This window comes from Parasteatoda tepidariorum, chromosome 5, assembly GCF_982258835.1.
Source record: "Parasteatoda tepidariorum strain Cologne lab strain chromosome 5, Ptep-v5.0, whole genome shotgun sequence".
Classification (NCBI taxonomy): Eukaryota; Metazoa; Arthropoda; class Arachnida; order Araneae; family Theridiidae; genus Parasteatoda; species Parasteatoda tepidariorum.
The window spans coordinates 4,240,237-4,249,867 of record NC_141759.1 but is presented as its reverse complement, the minus strand read 5'-3'; the positions used below and the strand labels follow the sequence as shown (position 1 = coordinate 4,249,867).

General features: G+C 26.9%; 1 long non-coding RNA gene across 1 annotated transcript; it reads right to left on the bottom strand.

Moving 5' to 3' along the window:
• Positions 1–2,345: 2,345 nt before the first annotated feature.
• LOC147808497 (uncharacterized) lies at positions 2,346–5,986 on the bottom strand. The gene is made up of 2 exons (XR_015433588.1): positions 4,815–5,986; positions 2,346–2,464 (listed from the first exon to the last, which is right to left on the bottom strand). It is a non-coding gene; the product is annotated as an uncharacterized LOC147808497 (long non-coding RNA).
• Positions 5,987–9,631: the final 3,645 nt, after the last annotated feature.

Below are 9,631 nucleotides of genomic sequence, written 5' to 3'. Positions count from 1 at the left end.
TATTACTATGAATTAATGTGAAATATGGCGCAAGATTTTCTTACATTTCAGCAAATGGTGGTGCTTAAAACTATTTTATTTCATTATCAAATAACTTTAAAAAATTTCATTTCGACCTTATAAGACCGGATTGAGTCAAATGCATAACAATATTAAGTGGCAGATTATGTAATTTTATTCTTTTAGCTTTTAAGGACATTCCATATCTAATAATTACAAGGTTAAATAATAAATGCATGTTATAAAATGTCTTACTTTCTCAAAACTGTACGGAAATAAGTTACGAATGAAAAAAAACTGTATTTAGCTTTTTTACATTCTGATTGTTCTGGGCAAAGAGATTATTTCGCTAAATACAAGCCTAGACAAATTTATGTAAATACCCAGTTTTTCTATTGTATTTCATGATAATTCACGCTATTTTTCAATCAAAACTGAATTAAGTTAAAATAAAGTATTATTTGTTATATTTACTCTTACAGGAAATAGAGTATTTAAAAGTGGCATTTTTGTGTATACAACACTTGGATTGGTAATGACGTCAAGCTTTTCTTAAGAATCTTAAGCTTTTACTGAAACTAAATTAGTGAGAAACTTAGTGTAGTCTATTTTTTTTATAAAACAAAACATCAAAATTGAGGCTTGCTATGGCTTCTCAACATGCCCTGAATGCCTTAACTTATACTTACATCAACATGTCTTATTACTTATACTCGCATTAACTATTGTCGATGCTGGCAAAATATGTTATTTTTTGGGCTCTAAAAATTTCAAATTTTTAACATGATTTGTACAAACATATGTCAATTCAGAGCATTCTTATTAAGAAAAAATTAAGATTATAAAAATCATTAAGTAAGTAACGGCGAGTGTATGCCTTTTAGTTTAGCATACTTAAAAACGATGTTAAAATTTTCATATCAATTATTTTCTTAGGCTCAACAATTGGAAACTTTTTGTATTCGTATAAAAATAAAACATTATTAAGGAATATAAAAGAAATAGGTGCCTCAGTGAAATTATTTATATATTTAATATCAATTATAATTTATCTATTAAGACTTAAATAGTCCAAATTTTTTTTCTTTTCTTACCCTTTCCCATCCAATCATATAAATTTTCGGGACGCTTAATTAGTATTTTAGGGTTTTTTCAATTTATTATTTTCATTCTCGTAGAGGTAAAATACATGCACCGGAAATTTAGGGTAATACAATTTTCAATAAAATGCATGACTTATTGTTTAATCTAAAATGAACTAGTTTCTAAAATAAATAAATAAAAATAAATGTCTCTTTGAAAAATTGTTCCCGCTGCTTTTAATATTATATTTTTTAACCATTGTTGAAATAAAGTTAGCATGAAACGAAATATCTATTTTATTTTTACTTACTAATTAATTTTATACGTCGCGTGAAATTTTTTGACATATTTGCATCGAATGGATTCCAAAATACTTTTTTAGACCGTCAAATAATTTGGAAAAACAGCGGATTTAGAGAGGATCAGATTGCAAAATGCTTCAAATACAAAGGATGATAGAAAAATGTAATCCATGACCATAATTAAGTATTTTATCTTCTTAGTTTTTATTAATATCCTAAATTTAATAAGTACAAATATAAATTATGATGCGAATCTTCTACACGCTTCCTCAATGATGATTCATAAGATTTCGAAAAGCTTATTTTCTTCCTTGTCATCCTATTTCTGGGTTACTTTAAAAAATTTCACATCCATTATTTTACAAGAGAAAAATAATTTTTTTGAAATGTACCATAAAAAGTATAACCTTTATTTTCTGACTATATTATGCTTTTTTTTTATAAGTATTTTGTGTTCTAGGTGTTAATAGCTCAGAAATTGTTCCAAGTAGAGTTATTGCTGAGGAATTGTTCCATCGTAATGGATCTGATAGCATTTCGTATGGAATTTCCCAAATTGTTTCATTACCTGAAGATCAAACGTTTAAAAAATGTACTTAATATTGATAAGGAAAATAGGACAGAAAATTTTTCTGAAAAATTGCAATAAAAATTAATAGAATTTAAAAGTGTAGAATTTTAAGTTGGTAGATATCGCAAATTGATATTTACACACTGTTTTCATATTTCAAATTGATAACTCAAAACATATTCCAGTAGATTTTTATAATGAAATATTTTAAGCATTATAAAAATAAAAAATATCGTTACTAATTTATTTATTGTACAAAGATACTGTAATCAACTTCTTGTAGCTGCATTGGGTATGAATTTTTACTTAATAAATAATTTCATACTTAAATAAAAAAATTTTTTAAGTATGAAGCTATAATGAATGAAAAAAGTCAAAATTACTACTGGTCATATGAACAATTTTAAACTTTATTTAATAAAATAGTTGTCACAGTTTTCCATTTTTCTGAAATTTCAGCAGACAGACATCACACTTTCGATAAGACTTCAACTTAAATACACTTCACCTAAATTAATAATCTCAAATAAATGTATTAATAAGCATACAAACAATAGTTTTAGATACAAATATAAATAAGAATTTTGCACAAAAGGATTCTTTTCTTCATAGAACGGTTTTAAAAATTATTAATTAGTGATAGCTTCTTCAAACATGGGAATTATATTCAAATACATACCAGGAATGGTAAACTCTTGTCAGGCTAGAAAAAACTGATTATGTAAATCTACCCAATACAAGAAACTGTCATTTACAAGAAACATCTAATTTAAAAATGGAAGTTTAATATAATTCACTCAATAATTCTATATGAAAATCTATTTTATTAACTTTTAATGTTATATTTTACATGCTTAAAGAAACTAGTTTAGAAGAAAAGAAAAAAATATTAAATTTCGTTTGGGTCTTCAAAAGAAAAAAATTTCACAAATGAAGTGCCATTGAAAATAAAACAAAAATTCAGAATAATATTTGCCATTCATTTAAAGCCTACTCATAATTTTAATTAGGTATTCACAACTCTAAAATATTACTTATAGGTTTAATAGTAATTTTTTCAAACTTTATTAAAACAATATATTTAAAAAAAAACTTGAAACATGTGTCTTAGCATTTTATAGTATTTTGTTTCAAACAGAACATTGGACATATCTTTAAACTTACCTACTAAGCATGGCAGTAATATTAGTTTGAGAAAGACAAGCTATAAATGCTTAATATAATTTTTAGATTCAAATATTTAGACACATAAATATATGGTTAAGCATTTACAGAAAAAAAAAATTTACATTTTCGAGAGCATAACAACTAATATAACACAATAAATTTATCAATTTTAGTTTGCTTAATCAAGTAGAGTAGACTTAAAAATAGAAAGACATTTAAGGAAATACATTTACCTAAATATTGTTCTGAACTTAATTGCCTAAATAATTAGACAAATTATGAAAATAGTTCATTGTTCTTGCGTTATTGCAGAAATTCTTAACTGCAATTTTTATTGTTTACACCAGTGAAAGTTAATGTGGTTAATAGAATTTAATTGCATAGATTTTCTACTTTAAATAAATTACCAGCATATGAAAAAAAAAGTTTCACAGACATAAGCAAGTATAAACCTTAATAACTATATTTGAAATTGACGAAACTCTCCTCTGAAAAATTGCGAAATCATAGCTGACAACACGGATAGGAAAAAAATCCAGTAGATTTCACGAAATAATATAAATTTCATAACTGTTGCAGAATGTACTAAATAATTGACACAAAAGGGAATTTTAAAGATTTTTCTAGTTATCAAAATAGAAAAATTGCAATATTTTCCAGTTAAAATTAATGTTATACTTGAAATTTTATGTGTTACGTTTACTCATAATTTTGAATATTAATAGGCATTTAATTAATCAAATATATTTAAAAGATTCTATTACTATAATATATTTAAAAAGAAAATTCTGAATAAATTGAACATTTTAGAAGAAAAAAAGTTTTGACCCGATTTCTGACAATGAGGTTTGCTTCATTATGAATTACTTATACTTATGCAAATGTGCTTACTGACATCTGTTCTGATAGATGTCCCAATAACTAGCTTTTACACAATTAAAAACATTCATAAAACACAATTGTTATAACTTTCATCCCATAACACAAAAAGGCTATATAAGAGTTTATACACAGGCTGTGAAATTAATACATAACTTAAACAGCAGACAATAAGATCATGCATATGTTTGATACAATATACCTGCTTTTTTCATTTCATACACAAAATTAATTTTACTTTTAACAAACTGTACTTTTACCCTACAATAAAGAACTTAAATTATCATCAATGACTTGATCATTTAATCATGTGCAATTTCAAAAACAATACTTAAATTTTTATAAATTAGAAACAATAACCTTAATCCCAAACTGCCGATTAAATTTTGTATAATTACGAAAAATCAGAACTTTGGATTACATTTCATGATATGATTATATGTACACAACTAACAAAAGGAGAATAATGAAAACTCCAAATGCTTACAAATATATCCACATAAATGTGAAATTATAAATAATTGACAATATAAATATAAAATTACTAGAAGATAAGCTGATTTTATTTGCATTACAGAAAACTTTCACATCTTTAAAGATCAAAATTAAACTAAAAATATTTTGATAAAACTGCAATGTTTTACTCGAAAAAGGGAACTTACCAGTTTCGGGAGTCTGAATGGCACGTAACTTTTATTGTTGTCATCAATGCAAAATTAATTGCAGTAAGAGGTAAAAAATACAGCTAATGTAATAATAAGTTTTCTTAGAACAATCTTAAATCTAGAATTACAATCTAATGAACGACTTACCCTAGAAAGTAATTAACATCTAGTTAAGTTTGCAAATAAGCTTTAGTTGTTATACCGTGCTTGGAAAAACAATAAAAAGATAACCATTTTAAAAACATCTATATAGAAAGTTTAATAAACTATCTAAATAGGCAGTTCTCTAGCTACTGTTTCACCAAGTTTATCTTCTCCACAATCAGCTAACTGTATTTGGTACATAGAGATGCTTCCAATCTTTGCTGTACATGAATCATGAGCCACTAGAGAAAAAAAGTATCATTAAAAATACTATGCATTAAAGAATTACAATGTCAAAAGGGATAAATTTCTCACACAGACAAAATTTACAGAGTTAACTAATTTATTTTGAATACATAAATCTCATCTATCAATTTTGAAATAAATAAAGATAATTTGAAGATCTAAAATACTTGTAACTTTAATCACCACATCTTCTTAATACAGCTATCCTAAAAAATGCAACCTTCATATTTCAACATTCCTTATTATAAACTAGACATTATATAAATTTTAGCATCGTACCTTAATTTTAATGACAAACAGTACAACACACAAGCATTTCTCTCTATATAAGTTCATTTATTATTATACTTTAATAACAGACTATATAATTTCCAAAAATTTAAGCAAGCTCATTTTTGCTATATTACCGCTGATTTAACTAAAACATTCTTAATGATCAAAACATTTATATTTTAAACAGAATAAATATTCCAATATGAAAACATTTTTAGGTTATCAAAAATTATCCAACAAATGTTTTAAACAATAACCGCTCAATCAATTAATGCATATAAAAATAAATTTCTATTAAAGTTGAATTATAAAATTCATTCTCAATGGAAAATAACTCGTGAAAGATGTTTACGTTTTATAGAACGTAATATATTAACATTCATGCAATGTTTTAAAATTTAATTAGTTAAAAATAAATGTATAAAACTAACATATTAATAATTTTTACTTACCACAACAGATTAGATTTCTACTCCATGCAGTAAAATTTCGGCACGTGAAATTAACAACAAACATGCACACGAACACTGGCGATGTGGCGATTTAACAGATAGAAAAAGTCGCCACACTGATTGAAAAAAGTAACCCATTTTTCGTTGCCACCGGGAAGATAGGACCTTCACTTCCTCTTGCGGGTTCCTCTTATCTATGAAACTCGTTAATATGTACATAAAGGTGGGATTAAACAGGTTTGGTTTCGGGCAAGGTCTTTTGTAAATTGTATTTATTAAAACATAATCGTGAAGAGTATGGATGGTGTTTTCTACACTAGGGAACGCTGCAAGCTCGGGACTGCCTAAATTTCCGGGTTACTGTTTCAGTTGTATTTTAAAGGCATTTGGCATCTTTGTGTTTTGAGATTCTTGCAAACAATGATTACTTATTACTTATGTTTACAATGCTAACAATACTTGTGTTTACAATACTAAAAGTGTTAACGCCAACGTAAGGTGGTGCACAGCTTGTAACACGAACAAACAGTAATAAACAAATGGAAAGAGGCCAAATCAAGACTGCCAAAAAAGCGAGATATTCAAAATCTAGCAACCATGTCACCTTTTTTAATAATAAATAACAAAATAACTCAAACAAATTTTCACTCCAAACTCCCCAGAATTACATAATAATATTAATATCTTATGAAATACGGCAGATTTGAGCTCAGAAATTATCTAATTTATTTCTTTTATTGAAAACAAAATTATCCGTTTGAAAACATCGCCTATTAGAATAACGTGTAGTAAGCAGCTGCAAACATTTTAACCGGAACTAGAGTAGGTGCCGAGATTGTTATTGTTTACATTCCTATTGAAAACACCATCCATAAAAATGCGAGAAAGTTTTGCAAACAAAAAGGAAATTATTTCTTATAACTCGTTCGTAAAATAGGTAGAGGAATTCTCACCCTTGGTTAAAGGAATATATATATATATATATAAAAGTTAAAAATATCGAGAAATCATAGAAAATAATGAGGATTGATGAAAAAAGAAGAAAAATATTAAAAGATTTAAAAAAAAAAAATGAAATTAAAAAGCCCAAAAAAAGAAAGAAAAGATACCTCTTCATCAACTCTCATGATTATATCCACAAAAGGAGTGCTTTTTAATACTCTATCAATGTAGCCAAAGCAAAATATATCAATACAATAGTACGAGGAACGCTCAGAAAAATTGAAACAAAATAATACACATTAAGTGAAAAATATATCGCTCAAAAAACAGAACAAAACAACAACAAAAAATTTACTTTGGCTATATAGATAAAATATTAGAAAGCACTCCTTTTTGCAGTTATAATAGTGTGAGCTGATCAAGAGATCATATCTTTTTTTTGTTTTTGTTTTCTGGCTTTTAAATATACATATTTTTTAAAAAATAATTTATTCTTATATTTTTTCATCTCTTTTTATAAATCTTTATCACTTTTCATGCCTTCTTTGTATTTTTAACTTATTTTATGAAACTTACAGTTTAAGCACAGTAAATAAGACTTATTTTCTGAGGTTTTTATAAATTTTTTTTTTTTTTTATCCTTTCTGTCTTTATTGTGCTACGCAAGTTAAAAATATCGAGAAAAAAAACAATTAAGATTAATGAAAAGAAAAATTAAAAATAAATATTTGTAAAATAATAAAAAAAATTTTTAAAAAAAGCAGGAAAATAAAATAATGAAAAATCTTTTTATCCTTTTTGTGCTATATATGTTATAGATTTGTATCTGTATAGATACATATATATGTAAAAGGTGGAGGGGGGACAGTGTGATAGGGTCGCCTGAACTGCTCTGATGAGGTTTCTCTGCCCCCCCCCAACCAGCAGGCGAGGGGCCCTATGAATCAAATCGTGAGGAAAGGAGTTGTCTTTTATTTATGTAGAATTAAACCTACATCCTGAGAAACATCCCTGAAAATGGTCCAAATACATACCATTACAATTTTGATCCTCTGTAAAGGGAAGACTCGCCCTCTTTGGTAACTGAAGAGCCTAAGCAAGACGTCAAGCACTTTAACCCTTTGCAAAGTGGTCATCTACCCACTAATTCAGCGTTTCCAGCGATGCTCGACTTTTAGGAAAAATTAATTTAAAACAACACGCTTAAATGATTAGGAAATACTGAAAGTTATTTTCAAATACTTTAAAATCAAACTATAAGGATTTATTTAAATAAAACACAGTTAAGACTTTTATTATGCGGAAGCTATAGGAGAAAAAAAAAACTGATGGAAATGCAATATACATTTTAAATCTTAATACGTTGAATGCCTTGGGAGTCACTGGTGACCAGCACTGAGTTTGTTCATAGCACCACGTAGGTTCACCAGTGACTGGCACTGAGTATGTTCGTAGCGCCACGGGGTTGACCGGCGAAGCCAAGATTATTAGAAACACATAATTCAAGTAAATTTTTAATGCTTTTAATTTTTTTTATATTATTATCGTTGCTAAAATGGTTTGAAGAAATTAATGCAATAAAGAAAACACAAAAATCATTATGGCCAAGCCATGTAAAATTAGTGTGACATTCAACGTGTTAACACAAAATTGCAAATAAACTATCTGTAGTCATAGCATTTTCTTGTTCAAAATAAAAATTTGCTAAATAATAAAAGTTACCGCAGTTTTTATTGTTGTTTCCTAAAATGGACAGCAAGACAAATTTTCATTTTATGACGTAACTGTGTTAACTCTTCCCCCAAACGTTGTAAGGGCATATAATCGAAATAAAATATAAAATCTGAAGCAAAAAGAGTTCAAAAATCCAATTCAGATTGCAAGAAGCCCTAAAATGAACTGCAGAAGCTTTTCTAGGATTGGTGAGCAGGATCTAAAAATCATAAAATAGGATATACGTTTCTACACATCACTGAATAATTTTATGCCTAGATTTTTTTTATTTTTCTAACTAAAAATAATATAAAGCTGTTTGCAAAGAAAATAATATATTAAATAAACTCATATATAATAAAAGTGGAATCGTATAAAATATTGTATTAATTATATTTAGTAATTGATATGTTTGCCATAATCAAAGATTGAGAAAACTGTCAGCAATGATAAAAGATTAACCCACAGTCTACCTTTTAGATTTTCTCAGTGTCATATTCAATACAATTTAAGAGAAAGAATCCAACAGTCGTCATATCCGCATATAAATTGTGATCGCTTGTGCAAATACATATTAAATTAACTAAATACTATGAGTCGAAATAACACCAAGAAATTTCAGAAGTTTCTTAAATGAGAAGCAGTGGATGGATTGTGCTATCTAAAAGCTAGAAGTGCTAACTATTAAGTTCTAAAAACAGACACATTACTTTCTCCATGTAAACATTACACATCTTTCTTTTTTTCCCCCGTTGACAGATTTGTAATTTGGTCCAAGACTAGTCCTTTAAAATTGATTTCACTTTTACCAATTTTTCCCTAACTTTTTAATCAAACTAAGTTTTTTTGAACACAATTATAAAATTGCTTTATTTAAGGAAAATTCCAAGCCACACTAATAATTTCCACTAATGATCGAAAAAAGTTTAGGTTTGTAAGATAGACAAATTTTTATGTCATTTTAAATTATACAATTTGAACAAAATCAATTTAATAGTTTGAGTTACTAAAATTTAAAAAAAATTGCACTTTTGAATATTTTTTCTCTTTATAAAAAGTTAGCACAGGCATAATTTGAGGTTAATTAGCATAATTTGAGGTCAGCTCTCTAACCCTCCAACTTTGAGTCTCTGGATAAAATTATTCGGAATTTTTTCTGCGACACAATAGTTTTCTCATTCAAAAATAAGGAGA